The sequence below is a fragment of the Neoarius graeffei genome, chromosome 17 (genome assembly GCF_027579695.1).
Source record: "Neoarius graeffei isolate fNeoGra1 chromosome 17, fNeoGra1.pri, whole genome shotgun sequence".
In the NCBI taxonomy this organism is placed as follows: Eukaryota; Metazoa; Chordata; class Actinopteri; order Siluriformes; family Ariidae; genus Neoarius; species Neoarius graeffei.
The window spans coordinates 24,928,412-24,949,911 of NC_083585.1; the positions used below are offsets into that span (position 1 = coordinate 24,928,412).

Here is a 21,500-nt window from a genome sequence, read left to right on the forward strand (position 1 = left end):
AAAGTAGGCTGTTGTGTGTGTTTTTCTCTCAAGAATAAAAGTAGGCTGTTAAACTGAAAAGTCTGACAATAAAAAGCCTATTAGTACCAGAAGCTTTGTCCTGCCGTCCTCTGTGCTCCACCCACACTTCAGAGAGCTCTACATTGCCATTTTCTCTTCTTCGTTTGTTCCTCCTGACCTCTTCTGCTGCTCGCTACTACTGTTGTCATGCCGACCGAGGCTGTTGTGTTTCCCGCTTGTGGTCTCGTCATTCGTCACTTCCGGAAGTAGCTCGACAACTAGCTCGATAGGATATACATGCACAAAGTAGCTCGGCAGAAATCGCATAAACTAGGTCGTGTAGCTCGATTCCGACAAATCAAGTTCGGTTCAATTTCAGCCGAATTAAGGTGTATACATGGCATTTTGAACTTCGATTTCAGTCGAGCAACGGCAGAAATTCGATTCTCTCTATGTGCATGTAAACGTAGTGACTGTGACCCCTACGTCGGTTCCTCCACAAAGGGCTAAGGTAGACACCTGATAGAATAAAATGTAGCATGAAGACAATAATGAGACAATAATGAGGCTACACAAAAGAACAGGTCAGCTCAAAACGACATGCGACCTAGGCCTACATGCTCGATTTAAACGCCAAGTTTTCACACCAACACTTTCACTCCAACAAGACAACTACTTCGACTCGTTTTTCGATTGAATAATGCATCTGCATTGTTGTTGTTTCAAATGGATACTAGTTGAGGGAAATTTCTCCAACGCATGATATGACTGAAGTTCATCATAACTTCTTAAACTGCTTGAAATTGTATTCGAAATTCCCTTTATTAATAGTGACTGAATAATGGTACGTACCAGATGTCCAGGGATGAATGAAAATGTAGCGTGGTCCAGTGTTTTTCTCAATGTTGTTTCAATGGTCCAAGCGTAACAGCAGGCCGATCCACAAGAGAGTCGCGATCCAACCGAGTGGTGTGGGAGTTTCACGTGCACCCAGGTATATAACGAAAATGACGTCATCCAGTAAACAGCAGTGGTAATCGCACTGCATTATGGGACAGCGTGGGACATCCAACGACATATCGCTACGTATACGTACTGGCCCTTTTTTATATCATGCCTTGAAATGAAAGTCAATACAACAGAGATGAGAGACACCGGGTATGAAAGTAACACCAGGATAAGTTGTAACACCACCATTCCCACCAGTTAGGTATAAGATGCAGGTTTTGTAACACTTTCAATCTTCTTAGAATTAATTTATGATCATCTTGGAAATGTTAAGTTATTTGCAAAAAAACTTTCAAAGATAGAACGTCAAATCCATTGCTGAGTTAAGAAAGTAGACTGGTTTTTGTTCTTTTTTTTATCATTATCACTTATACTTATATCATTTACTCGTATGTGTAAGCAGGATAAGACAAACAGTGGCAATTTCAGGCCCGTAGCCAGCATTGTGGTGGGGGGGGGGGATCTTTTTTCCCCAAAGGTGGACTTCATCTGGCCCCCTACTCCCGTACCCCCCAAATACACGAGCACACTTCAAATCTTCTAATTTAGACATTTAAAAAATGTTCTACAACACTCTAGCCTAGTGACTTACCAGTAACAAAATAGACTTGAAGTATTCAGATCCGCTCTGCATAAAGCAGCTAAATCCTCTCTCTGTCTCCCGGCAGAAAGCTCCTTGGTTTGCTTGTGTCTCAATCACAGCTGGTATTCTGTAGAAAGACTTCTTTTCACCTTTCCCATCAGCTTTGTTAGAACACCCTAACACAGCACAAAAGTTTACCATTGTAGGTTTTTGATGAACCAAGTGCCTCGTGGGTTCACATACCGCACGCTGCCGTTATCTTCTTCTTCTTCTTCTTCTTAGTTTATTGGCAGATTACATCTCTTTGGTGCATACCGCCACCTACTGTACAGGAGTGTGTAAAGGGACTTAGCAGACTATGGCTATTTGATCAAGTAAACAAACAAACAAACAAAAAAAATTAAATCCTTTTCATTAGACCTGAGTTATTGAGAAAAATAAATAGGGATTTCATTTTATCTCTTTGCATTCCTTCTTCTTTCAGGATATTCACTATTCCATTTTCTGCCTCTCTTTCTTTCCACAGTCGTCTGTGTTCTGAGTATCTGTAACAGTTAAATAGAACATGATCTACATCCTCTTTAACTTGGCAGTACCTGCATAACCCATTACTCTTCCCTACTATCTGCAATGTACCATTAAGACATGTGTGACCCAACCTTAGTCTACTATACACAACCTCTTCCCTTCTGTTGAGACCTGTAGCCCTTTTCCCCCAAACATTTCCCTGATTTGAGTGGTAGAACCTGGCATTGTGCTCTGCCTTCCAATCATGTTGCCATTTGATCAGCATTTCTGACTTAAGTTTAGTTTTTGCTTCTCCCTTCCCCATTGAGATATTAATTCCTATATGTTCTTTTCCAGCATTTTCTTGGCAATTTTGTCAGCCATTTCATTTCCTTTAATTCCAACATGTGCTGGGACCCAACAAAATTGAACTAATATTCCAAGATTTCTAATATTTAATAGCAAATGTCTTGTCTCAATTACCAGATCCTCTCTTACTGTATTACCTGATTCAAGGCTGAGCAAAACTGCAAGTGAGTCAGAGCATATAACAGATCTAAGTGGTTTGATTTCTTCAATCCATCTCAGTGCAGTAATTATTGCAGTTAACTCTATTGTGTATATTGATAAAAAATTACTTAATCTATATCCATAACTTTTGTTAAATTTTGGGATAAAAATCCCAATTCCACAATGACCATTTTGTATATCTTTTGAGCCATCTGTAAATATCTTTACAAACCCATAGTATTTAGATACAAGATGTCTTTCACAGTACATAGCTAATGCCCATTCATTAGTTTGTTCCATTTTCTCTTTCAGCAGTTCTAGATCAACTTTTGGGACTGGTAACATCCATGGGGGAACTTTGCTCAAAACAAGTGCAGGACTAAAGTGAAAGTCTTTAATTCCATATTTCTCCCCCATGTCATGAACTTTCCACCCAAAACCAGGACTCTTTAATTGGTATTCCCAACAGTTGTTTAGCACAGACAGAGCAGGATTATTTGTACTCCCCATAAGCCTAACCCAGTATGTTAACGACAGTTTCTCAAATCTTAATTTAATTGGGGGTTCCTCAGCCTCGACTAACAGTGCACAGGTAGGCGTTGTTTTGATTGCTCCTAATGCAATCCTTAGGCCTTTAAACTGAACTCTTTCAAGCTTCCTAATAGATGTTGTACATGCAGAACTATACACTATACATCCATAATCTATGGTTGATCTGATTAGTGCTTTGTATATGTTCATGAGTGATTCTTTATCCGCACCCCAGTGTTGCCCAGAAATCATCCTCATAAGGTTTAATACTTTTTTGCACTTAGTTTCTATATGTACTATGTGATGTTTCCATGTAAGTCTTTCATCCATCACCATCCCCAGATATTTGAATGTTTTTACTCTTTCAAGTGTTTGATTATATAACATTACTTTATAAGTCTCTGGAACCTTCTTTTTAGTAAAAAACATTACCTTAGATTTTTGTATAGAGAACTTGAATCCCCAGTCTATTCCCCACTGTTCTAGTATTTGTATCTCTTTTTGTATGCTTTCCACAATATGTGAAATGTTACGCCCCCTTTTCCAAATCACAGCATCATCTGCATACAATAATCCTACTCTTCCTTTCTCAAATATGTCATTAATCATGAGGTTGAATAAAATAGGGCTGATGACGCTCCCTTGTGGAATACCACTTTCTACCATGATCTCATCTGATAGTCCATTTCCTACTCTGACCCTCAAGGTACGATGTGATAAAAAGTCAAGAATGTAATTATACATTTTCCCATCAATTCCAATCTTCTCTAATTTGATTAATAGTCCCTCTCTCCACATTGTGTCATAAGCTTTTTCAATATCCAGAAAAACTGCCACCATTACCTCTTTCATAACTAACGTCTTTTCAACCTCATTACAAAGTTTAACAAGAGCATCACTAGTTGATTTACTTCTTCTAAATCCTGTTTGATAGCCTTTAAGCAAGTCTTCCTTTTCCAGAAAGTAATTTAATCTGGCCACTACCAATTTTTCCATTAACTTTCCTAAGTGTGAGGTTAAAGCTATTGGTCTGTAGTTACCTGGATTACTAGAATCTTTCCCAGGTTTAGGAAATGGAAGAATTACTGCCTTTTTCCATAATATGGGTAATTTGCCTTCATTCCAAATTTTATTAAATAGTTCTAGGATCTTTTCTAGCATTTTGTCAGGGAGTTTCCTAAACATGGCATAACATAAATTGTCAATTCCTGGTGATGAATACGCTGTATTAGCAACAGCCATTTTTAACTCTGGTAATGTAAAGTCTTCATCAAGTATTGACCCTGCTCCTGTTTTAGCATTTAATATACCTTTATTTGCTCTTAAAATTTCCTCTTTCCTTTTTTTATAACACTCGTCAAGATGATCTCCTTTATGTATGTTTGCAAATATTTTAGCCAACATATTAGCCTTTTCATTGTCTGATATAGCTTGTAAATTCTTGTCACTAATTAACACAGGAATATTTGATGGCTTATATCTGCCTGACATTTTTTTAACCATCATCCACATCTTATTCAAAGTTGTCTCCCTACCTATTGTAGCACAAAACTGTCTCCAAGATTCCCTTTTGACTTGTTTAATCACTTTCCTTGCTAGAGCTTTTTTCCTTTGGTATTCCATAAGATTGTCCATAGTTAATGTTTTACGCAATATTTTGAAAGCTCGGTTTCTGTCTTTAATGACTTCTTGACATTTTTGATTCCACCATGGGACATTCATTTTTTTCTTCTGACTTTTACTGATAGGAATACTTTGACTAGCTGCAGTGATAATAGGAATGGTTATATTATTATTCACCTGATCTATAGTTTGATCTTTCTCTGGCATGTTTTTCATTTCATTATTGCAACTATATAAAAATTTCTCCCAATCTGCTTTAATAAAATTCCACTTGTGATGTATGTAACTCTCTTCAATTTTCAGTTCAATTCCTACTCTGCAAAATATTGGAAAGTGATCACTACCAATGCTTGTATTTAGATCAACTTCCCACTCGCATATACTGGCTAATTTCCTGTCTACCAGAGTTAGATCAATACATGATGTTTTATTTTTGTATACATTTATCCTTGTACCAGTACCATTATTTAAACATACAAGCATTCTGTCATTTATCATTTCTTCTACAACTTCCCCATTCAGATCTGTATAATTACTTCCCCATAGACTGTTATGGGCATTAAAGTCCCCACACCATATTTCTCTATGAGATCTTATGAAAATATCTTTCAACAGCCCATTTATTAAGGCTTTACATGGGTTATAATAATTAGCAATTGTATATTTGCCATTATCACCATTAAAAATTTCACTCACAATACAGTCATGCTCTTCAGCTGTTTTTAAATGTCTGTATGATATCCCTTCTTTGATAAAGGTCACACACCCTCCTCCTCTATCTTTTATTCTATCCTGTCTTATACTGTTGTAACCTTTTAAGACAAAATCCAAATGTGGTTTTAACCATGATTCCTGAATGCATATAACATCTGGTTTACTGCTTAATTCTTCAACATACCTTTTAAACTCCTGTCCATTTGCAATCAGACTTCTTGCATTCCACTGGAGAATGATAAAAACCATTAGGCATTTAACCAACTTGTGACTCTCCATACTTGCTATTTAACATTTCATGAATTTCATCAGCTTTAGTTATAATACCCAAAAAATCATTTGCAGTTTTTACAACGGATCTAATTCGGTCACTCTTACTAGAATGTTGCATTGTAACATTTACTATGGTACAAATGAATGCAATAAATTCATTTTCCTTAATCAAAAGGGTGTCATTTGTAATGCGTGTTTTATATTTACAACATTTTGGCTCTGGGTTAGGCTTTGTTAGGCCTACCTTTGTTAGCTGAGACATATTGGTCCCATCATCATTCTGTCTTACAGAGCTAGAGCTGTGGGCATAACTTATTGGGGTCCAAGAAACTTGCTTTGATGGAGAGACATTTCTATTAGCATTGGTGTCTTTCTTAGCTTTATTTATTTCCTTTAATGCATCTGCATATGAGACATGATAAGTTACTTTATATTTCTGGACCTCCTTTGCTTCTTTCTGCCTCTCACATCCTCCATAAGCAGCACTATGCTGACCTCCACAATTGCAGCATTTTAACTGAGCATTTTCTCCACATTTCCCATATTCATGTCCTTCTCCACACTTTGCACATCTAAGTTTACCCTTACATTGGGCTGCTACATGTCCAAATCGTTGGCATTTAAAACATCGCAAAGGGGGAGGAATATATTCTCTCACTGGGTAGCACATAAAACCCATTTGTATCTTGTCAGGCATTTCATCTTTAAAGTAAAGTAAAATCGATAGGCTTTCTGTTTTCTCTTTACCTTTGGTGAGTCGTTTTGCATCCACTATCTCTCCTCCTTTCAGGTTATTCTTAATATCTTCAATGGATACTGAAACTGGAATCCCTGTTATAACTCCTCTTTTCTTAGCTATTGCTCCTGGGACGTGTGATGTTATTTTATATCCATTTAGTGATGTTTTCTTTAAGATTTCCCTTCTCTGATCTTCAGATATCGCAAAAATCATTAGTCTTCCATTTCCTAAGAAGCGTGCATGATTGATTTTACCTATTTCTTTTTCTATGGCTTTGGTGACATGAATGGGGTGTAAATCTGGCCCTTGTTGTTCAAAAACTATGATAACTTTCCAAGCTGGTTCCTTATCAGGTTTACTCATAGGTTTACTTCTCTTAACTGTTTCTACAGATCCGCTACTATTGCTACCATCTGATCTTCGTCGTCTCACTTGCCTTCTCCTCACTTCCTCCCAAAACATATCATCATCATCATCCACCTTCTCTTTATCTTGTCTATAACCATCTGATTCTTCTGCCATTGTCCACTTTACATTCACTGTAGAGTTGAAGTTTTTAGAGTTCAAACCTTCCGCCAGAAACAAAATCCCAAAAAACCACCTTCTTGTTCAAACCACCGGTGGGCTAATGTACGGGTATTTTCTGTTATTTCCCGCTGCCGTTATTTCCCCCTAATCACGAGTTTGTTGGTCTTCCAATATGGCGCAGGGTTTGTTTACTTCCGGTTTCGGGTGACGTCAGTGAAAGGGGTCTAATGGGGCATTACCGCCACCCACTGGATTGGGGTGTAAAGCAGTCTGAACAAAACGTGTAATTATAAACATAGGAGAAATGAACCCGTTTTTCTAACTCGTCCTCACTTAGTCTACTTTTCTTTTTTGATTAGTCTGGATTTGATATTGTAAATTTAAATGTGAATCAATGTATATTCATCGGACATGAACAAATGAATAAATCTTGAGTAATCTTGAGGGGCGTGTGTGTCCGGGGGGGAGGATCGAACGAACCCTCCGATCCCCCCTGGCTACGGGCCAGAATTTATATTCTGAACAAATTAGTTGCTCATCCTACCAATGTTGAAAACTGGCCGGCAAAAGTGACGATGGTTCAACATCGTATATTCGACCTTCTCTGACGGTCGACAGATCAACCTTTACCCACGGTGATTCAACAGTGATAAATCGACCTTCTCTGATGGCGGAGAAATCGACGTTTCATGGCGCCGTTTCAGCGTTGATTTTCTGACTTACGACGGAAACCGACCATTCTGACCAAGAATCGGCGCCGTTTCAACGTCCCTCTGCTATCTGGGAATGAATGAATTAATTAATTAATGAATGAAGCTATCTACTCAGTCAATCATGGCAGAACTTCAGTTAATGTTCACATCAAACATCAGAATGAAGAAAAAGTAAATGAAGCTCTTGACCTGTATCTACCTGATTTTTTTTTTTTTGCATTGTGCTTCTGTTATATGATTGCATGATGAGATAAATGCATGAATGTAGAGGTGTACAGGTTTTCATAATAAAGTGGACAGTGAGTGTAGATAAGAATCGGGAGCCACTGACATTGTAGCAACAGTTTTGGGAAGGCACTTGATCCAGCTCCTATTTTTGACCACTACATGTACAGTAATGCTAACTCTATGGAACGATGTTGTATAGTTGCAAAACATCTATACAACGCCCCGTGGCCAGCGAGGGCCTTTCTGTGCGGAGTTTGCATGTTCTCCCCGTGTCTGCGTGGGTTTCCTCTGGGTGCTCCGGTTTCCCCCACAGTCCAAAGACATGCAGGTTAGGTTAACTGGTGACTCTAAATTGACCGTAGGTGTGAATGTGAGTGTGAATGGTTGTCTGTGTCTATGTGTCAGCCCTGTGATGACCTGGCGACTTGTCCAGGGTGTACCCCGCCTTTCGCCCGTAATCAGCTGGGATAGGCTCCAGCTTGCCTGCGACCCTGTAGAAGGATAAAGCGGCTAGAGATGATGAGATGAGATGAGATGAGTGAGTATTGCACATTATGGTTGAGGAGGTGGAAACAGAAGTTAGAAAATCCAGTTATATCGCACATGGAGACATTGTGTGTGGGGGGAGAAAAGAGAAGAGAGTAATCAATGATGTAGTTAGTTGTCCAGAGTTTGAGTGGGTTGTGGTAAGAGGTACTTCATTCTCTCCTTGATGTCCTGTGCCACCAACCTAACAGTAGAAGGAAAGAAGCTGTTATACAAGCAGGCCCTATGAGTGCTGATGCTTACATGCCTGTGGTGTCTCAGGTTGTAGCCTGTGTTCACCCACTTGAACAAAGCATAAGCCAGGTGGTGTTTATCTTTAAGGATGCTCTGTGCTTTCCTTCTGCAGTGCTGGGTGTATATAGTGTCATTGGATGGGAAGTAAGAGCCAATGATTTTCTCTACTGTTTTAATTACCAGCTGCAGCGATTTCCTCTCAGCCAGGGTGATGTTACCATACCACACTGTGATACCACTGGTGAGAACGCTCTCAACAAGTCCTCTGTAGACTTGGATGAGGGGCTGGCGTCTAAGTCCAGCCTTCTTCAGCAGTCTGATGAAGTACAGCCTCCGCTGGGCTCTTTTCACTAAAGTTACAGTGTTTTTAGCCCAGCTGAGGTCTTCTGAAATGTGAAGGCCTAGGAACTTATAGTTGTCAGTCCGCTTCACCTCAATTCCCCTGATGGTGAGAGGCTGCAGAGGGGGAGCTCGCCTCCTAAAATCTATTATGAGTTATTTTGTTTTGTCTATGTTAAGGACAAGATCATTGTCCTCTCCATAGACGGTGATCTTGTGAACCAAGTCCCTGTATGATGACTCATCCCCCACTCTGATGAGGCCAAGGATGGTTGTGTCGTCTGCATACTTGATGACAGTATTGTCCTGGGTGGATGCACAGTCATGTGTGTACAGTGTGAAAAGTTTAAAGTGCCATTCCACCACTGGATGTATTCTTTGGCATAAAATACAATATATTTTGACAACATATATAAATGGTATCACTAGATAGAGAAATCTTTTAGCTTCAAAATGATATATCAAACATAATTTTTTGACAACAACAAGTATATTAATTTTGCGACCAAAGTCACCTACCCTTTTAATTTCCGCGCGTGATGTCATCGGCAGGTTCCCCTTCTTGTGTACCACGTGACGTGGCACATATTATCAGCAATGGCGGATAGAACGCGATAAAAATAATACCAATAAATCTAGCTAATACCAATAAATCTAGCTAACTGAAAGATTAACGAAAAATTTTTCACAATTTTTTTGGCCCCCATATACGAGGAGAAATGACTCTCTCACTTTGGGGGTTTCCTGGTCTAAAAATAGACCGACACGTGGTACACAAGAAGGGGAACCTGCCGATGACATCACATTTCACTACCGCGTGGAAATTAAAAGGGTAGGTGACTTTGGTCGCAAAATTAATATACTTGTCGTTGTCAAAAAATTATGTTTGATATATCATTTTGAAGCTAAAAGATTTCTCTGTCTAGTCATGTTGTCATAAAATATATTGTATTTTATGCCAAAGAATACATCCAATGGTGGAATGGCACTTTAAGGCTGAGGCAGCAGCCTCACGGCGTCCCTGTGCTAACTGTAAGCTCAGCAGAGACCTTCTTTCCCCATCCTCACCACCTGTGACCTGTCAATGAGGAAGTCCAGGATCCAATTACAGGTGGGTGTTGGCACTCCCAGGTTTGCCAGCTTAGCGGTCAGCTTCATCAGCCTGATCGTGTTAAAGGCAGAGCTGTAATCCAGGAACAACAGCCGCACATATGTGTTTTGAGTGTCCAGGTGTTGCAGGATGTAGTGAAGTGCAAGTGCCACCGCATTGTCCACTGATCTGTTCATGCAGTAGGCAAACTGAAGAGAGTCCACTGTGTCTGGAACTACAGAGTTTATGTGTTGCAGAACCAGTTTCTCCAGACACTTCATGGCAACTGATGTGAGTGCCACAGGTCTAAAATCATTCATTGTGCTTGTGTTTGTTTTTTTAGGGACTGGCACTATGACAGAGGACTTAAAGGTGCATGGGACTGTTTCCTGTGAGAGTGAGGTGTTAAAGATGTCTGTATACACCTCCGCCAGCTGTTCTGCACAGGCCTTTAGGACTCTCTATGCTACACGGTCAGGTCCCTCTGCCTTACAGGGGTTCACCTTCCTCAGAGCCCTGAGGACCTGTGTGTGTGTGTCACCTGGAGTGCAGTATCCATTGAGTCGCGAGGGATCTTTAAGAGAGTGTCTCTGTTGAGTTGGTCAAATCTGGTGTAGAAGCTATTGAGGTTGTCTGGTAGAGGGATGTCCTGGTTTACAGCTCTGTTTGCATCCTTCCTGTAGTTGGTGATTGATTGGATCCCCTGCCACATTCCTCTTATATTGTTTTCCCTATAGCAGCTCTCAAGTCTCTGGGTGTATGTCCTCTTGGCAGCCTTGATGGATTTTTGGAGCTCATATTGAGCATGCTTGTACTCTGTGGTGTCTCCTGACCAGTGGCGGCTGGTAGTCTTTCAAACAGGGGAGGCTGGTCGGTTACGATATTTCCAGATTTTAAAAGAAAAAACACATCAATTTTGCCCATACTCTTGCCTCTGATCTGGCTGATTGTTGGCAGGGTCACAAACTGTGAAATAACAGGTTCTTTTGGCCTATTAGCCTACTGTCCAATATACATGATGGTGGTGTTGGGGGGGTATATTTTAACATTTTATATTTTAAAATTGTGGCATGTTTAAAAATTGACCTTGGCTGTGTTTGTGTTTAAAAATGTTTTCCAAATTGTAGCTGTGTTTAATTCATATCCAGAAAAACATATATTCCAATATAATATACTTAGCATAAACATTTTAAATAGATTCTATATTTTTGGTCCATCCATGACATATTACTAAAGTAGCCTATTTACTGTTGTTGATGTGGGTCACTTGCTGTTAGCCAATTCACTTTCTCGTACCAGGAGAGCTGAAAGGAACGAGTATTATTCCCTACCTTTTTCACCAAGTCAATTTGAGGCGTTGGTCTACCCTGCTCTTTAATTTTAATTTTTTCCTCGAAAGGAAGACTGGCAAATGGCTTCGCCAAAATTAAATCAGCAATGCTTGGCATCCGTGCGCAGCTTTCTTGCTAGCTGACTAGCCCCCTCAAGTTCAAGTTCAGTCACTCAAATAAATGAAATTTCTGGAACTAAGATAGCAAACTTGACAACACTATATTTACACTTTATTTACAATGAAGATATATACAAACTAAAAAAGCTGGTAGAAACCGTATGTAATGAATGACATCGAAATGTAAGCCGATCTCTTACAATACACCACAGCACTTGCGAATCCGCATGGGACTGAACTGATGTTGCCAGATACTGCTGACGTTATCCAGCCCAAAATATGTTCAAAACCCGCCAAAATGCACTTAAAACCGCCCAATTGGGCGGGAAACCACCCAATCTGGCAACACTGTACCGCTGCCTGTCTATAGTTGAAACGAGCTGTCAATCAAAGAAAATATCCGGCCGCTTTCACCAATCACCAGTCTCCTCGCGGAAACTGCCATGTCCCTCTCATGTGAGGCTCGGAGTCCGTGGGCGGGCATTTTCGCAGTATTTGTCCAATAACCGTCTTGCATTTTGAGATTGAAAAGCGCATAGCTCCCAATCCACTGAGGGGGGAAAAGGGTGGCAAAAGCTTCCACAGACTCCCTAAAGTCGTGACAAACCCGGGAATTGCAGCACAGGAGAAAAGCGAGCGGAGGAGACGACAGTGGCTGGCTGCCATTAACCGATCAAATTTAGGACAACTTGACTGTATCCGGACTTGTTCTGATCACTTTGTGACAGGTAGGTTAAATTGACTTGAATTTCATAGTTACTAAAATAAATGTGATACAAACTATTATCTTTTCTATGTACTTTCAGCAATGATTAATGGATATATTTGTCACATTAGGTAGCTTATGTCTACTGCAGTGCATTGTTGCATCAAATGGCATTTAAGATCTAGGTAATGTTTATGTACACATGCTGTTAGTACAAGTTACATACTAGGCCTACATTTTATTCACTGACTAAAATAATTGATAATTATGCGGCAACAAGCTGGGGTCAGCTTTCCATTCCTTCTCACTAACAGTGTATGGATCTACATTCCCAATGAAACATACCTTCTCAGCATAACGCTCCCGTGCCTGCTTATCCAAACTTTCACAGTAGTGCTCCATCACTTCAGATGTCTAAATTCTTAAAAAATCCAAGCTTCTAAGCCCTCTAACGTGGAAACGAATCGGTGAATGTTTACTCTATGATGTGTACTCTATGCGCGCTCTGGAGCGAGTGACTTCCAAGATGGCCGCGCCGACCGCATGGTTACTATTTTTAGCATCATCTCGGAGCACTCTATAGGTAGGTTGAAACAGAATGGTAAGGTGGTTACATTTCCCAAAATGCGGCTTGGAGACTGAAGTATAAGCATTTCTAATATTGCTGTACCATTTGTCAAAAGTGCTGTTTCCCCAGGTGGGGAAATTCACAAGCTGATGAAATTTAGGGATGCTTTTTCAGAGATCACAGTGGTTGAAGTCTCCTAAGATAACAACAGCAGCATCTGGGTATGAGTTCTCATGTCTGCTGATCATATCATGCAGTTATTTTAATGCACTGCCCTCATTAGCGGGGGATATACAGTACACAGTACTCAGTATGATGCACTGCAGTTCTCTGGGCAAATAAAATGGTCTGCACCTCAAAGTGATTGTCATGGAAAAATGACAAACATGAACACCAGTCTTGTCCTTTTGCAAGAGAAAGAAGGTTTATTGCAGAAACAGACAAGTGATGAGGGTTTGGCACACCCCTCACATCGTCCCTTTGTTCTCAAATCTATATATACTCTTTAAAAAAAGAAGACATCTATTGCATTACATCATTGCAATTACATGCCCTGATCATGCTCCGGGAGTGTGATCAGCTCTAAAGCTGATTGGATCTTGTCTAATTGCTGTCTGTACGCACATCTGCTATGCACGTAAGGAGCATGATAAGATAAGCATGTTTCGGTGCAGAATGTTCTGTCGTTAGTCCTTGAAGAGGCAACTCTCAGTGAAAATTGCAAAACAGTATGACACTAAAATTTACTCTACATGATATATTCCACGTCTTCAGAGCACGATTGTGATATTACTGTGTTGTCGGTGCTCCAGGATTGTTTGACGAGGACCGCTGTTCCTCCCCCACGTGTTTTACCGCATTCTGTAGTGCTACGGTCGGCTCTGTAAACGCTTTGTTGGGATCCTCTGTCCAAGCCACGTTTCACAAAAACATAAAACAGAACAATCCTGGATGTACCTCTGTGTATCTATCCGACTGTGAAGATCATCCATCTTGTTTGGCAGAAACTAGATGGTGGCAAAGAGTATGATTGGGAGAATTAGCCGGCCTTTGCTAACCAGTCGGCGGAGTCTCCTTTTCACTCCTCCCTGCTTGCCATGCTTCCATGTCAGCCTCTGGGCACCAGGAAAATCCCCTACTGCAGCCTGGCCCGGCATCACTTCAGTGTGGAGTTGTAACTCCGGGAAGGACTCGAGAACCTTTCAGTTAAAATGTCCTCTATAACTCAGTTCTCTCAGTTGTAACAGAGTCTCTTGATCATACTCAACATGAACTCTAACATAACGCACACGAAAAGACAGCAACAACACCTAATAAGGCAAGAACTATGTGAAGCTTAACTCAGAGGGCTACGCCACGTCACACACAGGGGAGCGCCATCTTGTAAAGACACTTTGAAAACACCCCCCTTTTTTTTTTTAAGAGTTGATAGTGGACATGAGAATGACCAAAATGTTTACGACAGATTCGGTGTACAGTGTGTGCATAGACACAGTGTTACATTGTCATACTGTATTTTCCTTTATAATTACTTTTTTGTCCATAAACAAAGAAAGAGGAAGCAGGCCAATAGCCATATCCTTATGTCGACTTTGTTGACCACCATTATGAAGCTCGTTATAAATGCCAGGTTCTGATGTTGAATTACTGTGTGATAAGATAACTGTAAACCAGTGGCGGCTGGTGAAAAAAATTCTTGGTGGGGCTGGTGTGCCAATAGATTTCCCTGCCTAGTCCAGTATAAGCATTCAAATGAACAGTCAGAAAATGACAACAATTCCACAATAATAATTTAATTTCCTTCTCAAAATCAGCAGTTTCACAGATAAAGTAAATTAACAATTTATAGCTATATTAGGCTCCATTTATGCTTTGGAAAGGAACGGTATCAAATACAATACAATACTCAAGTTCTTGAGAGAAGTTTACAGCAAGGGTATGATTTCAGCTGAATCTATACAAATCAACTGTGTGTGTGAGAGAGAGTGAGAGTGTGTGAGAGAGTGAGTGTGTGTGTGAATGAGTGAGTGAGAGAGAGGGGGGGAAGGTTTCTCAGGTGAGCGTGGGACTGATTTGTATGAAAAGAAATAGAGAGGTGGTGTGTGTGTGTGTGTGTGTCTGATTCTAAGGTGAGTGTAAGATTTCTGTGTGAGAGAGTGACTATGAAATGAGGTGTGTGTGTATGTGTGTGTGTGTGTTCTGAGCTAGGTGTATTTCTGTGAAACAAGAGAGAGAGGGGGAATGAAACACAGTGTTGACACTCTTGTGAACACGAACTATGACAAGAAAGATGTGTGATTATTGTCCAGTATGAACCAAAAGTCTAGTTTTGAACATCACCTCTAACCAAAGACAGAGAGAGAGAGAGCGCGCGCGAGAGAGAGATACATTTTCTGTAGCAGGGGCGAAATTTCCAGCGCCCCAAAACCATTAAATTCGTCAATGCTGATTGGCCAAACATTTATTATTTTTCCCTAGCAACCATACACGATTGCCTTTTTCGTTGCACTTCTGGGGCGCTTTGATGAGCGCCCAAGAAGAGAAATGAGACGAGTCTGTCGGTGGAAATTCACTGTTGAATGAGAGTCAGTTGGTGGAAATGTTGTTGAAATAATTCAGATTGCATGTAGGCACACACTATTAAGTAAATACAGGCGGCACGGCGGTGTAGTGGTTAGCGCTGTTGCCTCACAGCAAGAAGGTCTGGGTTCGAGCCCTGTGGCCGGCGAGGGCCTTTCTGTGCAGAGTTTGCGTGTTGTCCGCGTGGGTTTCCTCCGGGTGCTCCGGTTTCCCCCAAAGACATGCAGGTTAGCTTAACTGGTGACTCTAAATTGACCGTAGGTGTGAGTGGTTGTCTATGTGTCAGCCCTGTGATGACCTGGCGACTTATCCAGGGTGTACCCCGCCTTTCGCCCGTAGTCAGCTGGGATAGGCTCCAGCTTGCCTGAGACCCTGTAGAACAGGATAAAGCGGCTAGAGATAATGAGATTATATATATATGTTATTTACCAGCTGGGAGGTCCGTATCGTGAAATACCGTGACCGAGGTCTTGAAAGTACTGAGCGAGGCCCTCTGGGTCGAGATCAGTTTTCAAGACCGAGGTCACGGTATTTCACCATACGGACCGACATTAAGCTGGTAAATAATATATATATTTTTTTCTTTACCAAATTCTAACAGAAAACGAGAGTGCCCAGAAAGGAAAACCGAGCCGAGCCGACATTTTGAATCCTCATTCATGGCTGTAATGCAAATTGCTTTCTCCTTGGTATACAAGTGCACTTCCATGGCAGGAAAAAACTACATTTTGCCGCCTATGTAGTCCCCTATGAATACAAATAGGAGTCATTCTGGATTCAGCCATGTTTTTGCTTGGTGTTAGCAAATTACAGGTTTTTAGCTTTCTCCTGAAATGTTTTATTTATTTTGTCTTCCTCAGGGTAGTAAAACTCGCTTTCGCTGTGAAGACTGTTGTTATCGCTATCCATGCTGTAAAATTAATGCTATTATACTGAGAAATGCTGGCAAAAATTTACAAGATTTTTTATAATCTTATAAATAAATCTTATTTAAAAAAAGATAAATGTTGACAAAAAATGCTACTATGTTTATTGTTGTGAACGAGCGAGTCGCCAGAGGTCCGTAACTGCGGTCCGTACCATAGGATACGGACCTGCTCGCCAGCCAATCAGAGCGCAGGATCTGGACCGCGAAAAAAATAAGTATATACTAGTGCATCTCAAAAAATTAGAATATTGTGAAAAAGTTCAATACTTTCCATCAGTTATTTAAGAAAGTGAAAATGTTATATATTATTGACTCATTACACATAAACTAAAATGTTTCAAGCATTTTTCTATTTTAATTTTAATCAGTATGACATACAGTACAAAAAAAAACATCTCAAAATATTAGAATATTTCATTTTGAGTTTGAGTAAAACAATATGAACACAGTGTATCTCTCGGTCTAGTTCAGTACACACAACCCCAATCATGGGGAAGACTGCTGACTTGACTGTTGTCCAGAAGATGATCACTGATGCCCTCCACAAGGAGGGTAAGCCACAAAAGGTCATTGCTGAAAAGGGTGGCTGGAAAAGGTGCACAAGCAACAGGGATGGCGGCAGTCTTGAGAGGATTGTCAAGAAAAGTTGATTCAAGAACTTGGGAGAGCTTCACAAGGAGTGGACTGAGGCTGGTGTCAGTGTATCAAGACCCATCACGAACAGACATCTTCAAGAAAGGGGATACAACTTTCGCATTCCTAATATCAAGCTACTCCTGAGCCAGAGACAATGTCAGAAGTGTCTTATCTGGGCTAAGGAGAGAAAGAAATGGACTGTTGCTCAGTGGTCCAAAGTCCTCTTTTCAGATGAAAGTACATTTTGCATTTAATTTGGAAATCACGGTTCTAGAGTCTGGAGGAAGAGTGAAGAGGCACAGAATCCAAGGTGTTTGAAGCCCAGTGTGAAGTTTCCACAGTCTCTGATGATTTGGGGTGCCATGTCATCTGCTGGTGTTGGTCCACTGTATTTTATCAAGTCCAAAGTCAACACAGCCATCTACCAGGAGATTTTAGAGCACTTCATGCTTCCATCTGCTGACGAGCTTTTTGGAGATGCTGATTTCCTTTTCCAGCAGGACTTAGCACCTACCCACAGTGCCAAAACTACTACCAAATGGTTTGCTGACCATGATATTACTGTGTTTGATTGGCCAGCCAACTTGCCTGACCTGAACCCCATAGAGAATCTATGGGGTATTGTCAAGAGGAAGACGAGAAACACCTGACCCAAAAATACAGATATGCTAAAGGCCACTATCAAAGCAACCTGGGCTTCAATAACACCTCAGCAGTGCCACAGACTGATCACCTCCATGCCACACCGCATTGATACAGTAATTCATGGTAAAGGAGCCCAAACCAAGTATTGAGTGTATAAATGAATATACTTTTCAGAAGTTGGACATTTCTGTATTGTAAATCCTTTTTTTGATTGATCTTAGGGAATAGGGCGGCACGGTGGTGTAGTGGTTAGCGCTGTCGCCTCACAGCAAGAAGGTCCTGGGTTCGAGCCCCGGGGCCGGTGAGGGCCTTTCTATGTGGAGTTTGCATGTTGTCCGTGTGGGTTTCCTCCGGGTGCTCCGGTTTCCCCCACAGTCCAAAGACATGCAGGTTAGGTTAACTGGTGACTCTAAATTGACCGTGAGTGTGAATGGTTGTCTGTGTCTATGTGTCAGCCCTGTGATGACCTGGTGACTTGTCCAGGGTGTACCCCGCCTTTTGCCCGTAGTCAGCTGGGATAGGCTCCAGCTTGCCTGCGACCCTGTAGAAGGATAAAGCGGCTAGAGATGAATGAATCTTAGGGAATATTCTAAGAATTTGAGATACTGGATTTCTGATTTTCATGAGCTATAAGCCATAATCATCAAAATTAAAACAAAAAAGGCTTTAAATATTTCACTTTACATGTAATGAATATAGAATATATGAAAGTTTACCTTTTTGAATTAAATTATGAAAAAAAGGAACTTTGTAGTATATTGTTAGAATGATCTGGGATCATCATAGATCGATTAGTTCACCCTAGGGGGCGCATCAGTATTTGATATGTTGGGTCTGATCTATTCAGTGTAATATGTGCGCAGCTGAATAAAGGTCACATACAAAGTGTTCACCCGTAAATATGCCTCACGTTTAATTTTATAGTAACAAGTACACAACATGGTGTCAGAAGTGGTTTTTCTTCATCCACATGAGACACGAGACACCATTAGTTTATCGTCATAACTCCGCTGTGGTAAGAAGAAAATTAGTTTTAAGTTTACATCGGGTGACCGAACGTTAGCGTTAGCATGGACCAGTTCAAGCCACCTGCACCGCTAGTGCTCACAGGCAACCTTAGCGAGAATTGGCGCCAATGGGAGCAACGTTTCAAGCTGTACATGACGGCTACGAGTGCGGACGACAATGTTGAACTGGTGAAGATTGCAATCATGCTACACACGGTCGGTGAGGATGCGTTAGAGATATACAACACCCTCGATGTTGAAACGGAAGAAGAGGATGGCGAACCTACACTTAAACATATCCTGGATGCTTTCAGAAAGTACTGCATACCAATGAAGAACATCGTGTTCGAGCGCCATCAGTTTTGGTCACTACCCATGCCAGAAGGAGTCAACGTTGACCAGTTCGTGACGGAACTTCGCCAGAAGTGCAAGAACTGTGAGTTTGGAATGACTGAGAATGACATGATCAGAGATAAGCTTGTGTTTACTGTGCCTGATGTTCGTGTGAAAGAGCAGCTATTAAGAGAAATGGACTTGACTTTAGATAAAGCAGTCGATATCTGCAGAGCAGCAGAAGCTGCTAAATCACAGATGCGTGCCATGCGATCAGCTCAGCCAGAGGCGTCCATGGAGGCTGTTCACAAGGTGTCAGCTAGCTCGGAGAAGGGGAGAGCGGGCATGAAAAGAAAGACAAGACCACCAGATAAAACAAAGGCACAAGCAGCAAACGTAAAAACATGCAGAAAGTGCGGCCGGGCGCATAAACCTCGTCAATGTCCAGCTTTTGGCGTCATATGCCACAACTGTAACAAGAGGATCCACTACGCAAAGATGTGCGCGTCAACACAAGATAAAGGAGCCACTGCCCGAGGCGTGCATGATCTTGAGGTCGAATCTCTGTTCATAGGGATTATGTCCTGTGCTGGACCCAAAAGCACTCAGCAGGATAATACATGGTACACAACAGCCAAAATACAAAACACAGAGGTCAGGTTTAAATTGGACACTGGGGCAGACACGAATGTGCTCCCTCTGGGCATTTTGCAGAAGATTCCGGGTCCTCATCAGCTGCAGCCCACCCGCATAGCTCTCGTGGCTTATGGAGGAGCACGTCTGAAGCCTGAAGGCACCGTAAGTCTTACCTGTGATGTGGCCAGGACGAAGTTAGATCTTCAGTTTTTCATTACCAAGCACTCCTCCACTCCAATATTAGGCAGAGACGCATGTGAACAGCTGCAGCTGGTCAAAAGAATGGAGACCATCGCAGTCAAGGCACCAGCCACAAAAGAGGAGTTAGTGGACGCCTACCCCTCCGTCTTCAGTGGTCTGGGACAGTTTCCCGGGGTGCATCACATTCACACAGACCCAGAGGTGACCCCAGTTGTGCATGGCTGCAGGAAAATCCCCATCACTGTCATGGACAGGCTGAAAACCATGCTGGAAGAACTCTTCGAGAGAGATGTCATCGCACCTGTGACAGAGCCCACAGAATGGGTAAATAGCCTGGTCATCACGGAGAAGAAGAACGGGTCGCTCAGGGTGTGCTTGGACCCTCATGACCTGAATGAGGCGATCAAGAGACAGCACTTCTCAATACCTACCCCGGAAGAAGTCCTCCACAGGCTATCAGGAAAAACCATCTTCTCCATCTTAGACGAAAAGGATAGATATTGGCAAGTGAGACTGGACAAGCCCTCCTCGATGCTCTGCACATTCAGCACACTGTGGGGCAGGTTTCGCTTTAAGAGACTTCCTTTTGGTATTAAGTCTGCCAGCGAGGTTTTCCAACAAAAAAAACTGTGAGACATTCGGAAACATTGATGGAGTGCATATAATTGCAGACAACATGATCATCGCCGCTGTGTCTGAGGAAGAGCATGATGCCATTCTGCAGAAAGTCATGGACACTGCACAGAGAAACAACATCACATTCAACAAAGAGAAAATTCAATACAAAGTGGACTCAGTCAGATACATGGGACATGTCGTCACCTCGAAGGGTGTGAAGCCGGACGAGTCCAAGGTGTTAGCCATCAGAAACATGCCGCAGCCTGAGGACAAGAAAGGACTACAGAGGCTACTGGGAATGACAAGATATCTCTGCCAATACATCCCAAACGAAGCCATGATCACAAGCCCACTCAGGCAGCTGCTACGAAAAGATGCTGCCTGGCACTGGAGCCACGAACACACTGCTGCACTAGACAAGCTCAAGCCCGCCCTCATGCAGGCCCCAGTGCTCCAGTTCTATGACCAGAGCAAGCCACTCACCATACAGTGCGACGCATCAAAAGAGGGACTCGGCGCCTGTCTGCTGCAGGAAGGTCGGCCACTGTCTTATGCTTCACGAGCACTCACAGAGTCTGAGAAGAATTATGCTCAGATAGAGAAAGAGCTGCTGGCAATAGTTTTCGCAACCAAGCGCTTTCACCAGTATGTCTATGGCAACACATTGACTGTACAATCAGACCATAAACCACTAGAAGTCATCTTCAAAAAGCATCTGAGCAAGGTACCAGCACGACTTCAGCGCATGCTGTTGCAGCTCCAACGGTATGACCTGAGGATAACATACGCTGTGGGCAAGGACATGCACGTTGCTGATACCCTGTCCTGCGCTGTTGTCGCTGAATGCAACGATGACGCGAAGGAGGATCTGTTCGAGGAGAGAGTAGTGCACACAATGGAAGCCACAGACATGCTCGACGCAGACACTCTCTCAAAGCTCAAGGTTGCCACAGCGACAGACAACGTACTGCAACAGGTGATGGAGCTACACAACAAAGGCTGGCCGAGACGACGGGGCAGTGTTTC

General features: G+C 41.9%; 1 long non-coding RNA gene across 1 annotated transcript; it reads right to left on the reverse strand.

Moving 5' to 3' along the window:
* Positions 1-479: 479 nt before the first annotated feature.
* LOC132864642 (uncharacterized) lies at positions 480-1,844 on the reverse strand. The gene is made up of 3 exons (XR_009650241.1): positions 1,601-1,844; positions 853-1,117; positions 480-519 (listed from the first exon to the last, which is right to left on the reverse strand). It is a non-coding gene; the product is annotated as an uncharacterized LOC132864642 (long non-coding RNA).
* Between the last annotated feature and the right edge of the window lie 19,656 nt (positions 1,845-21,500).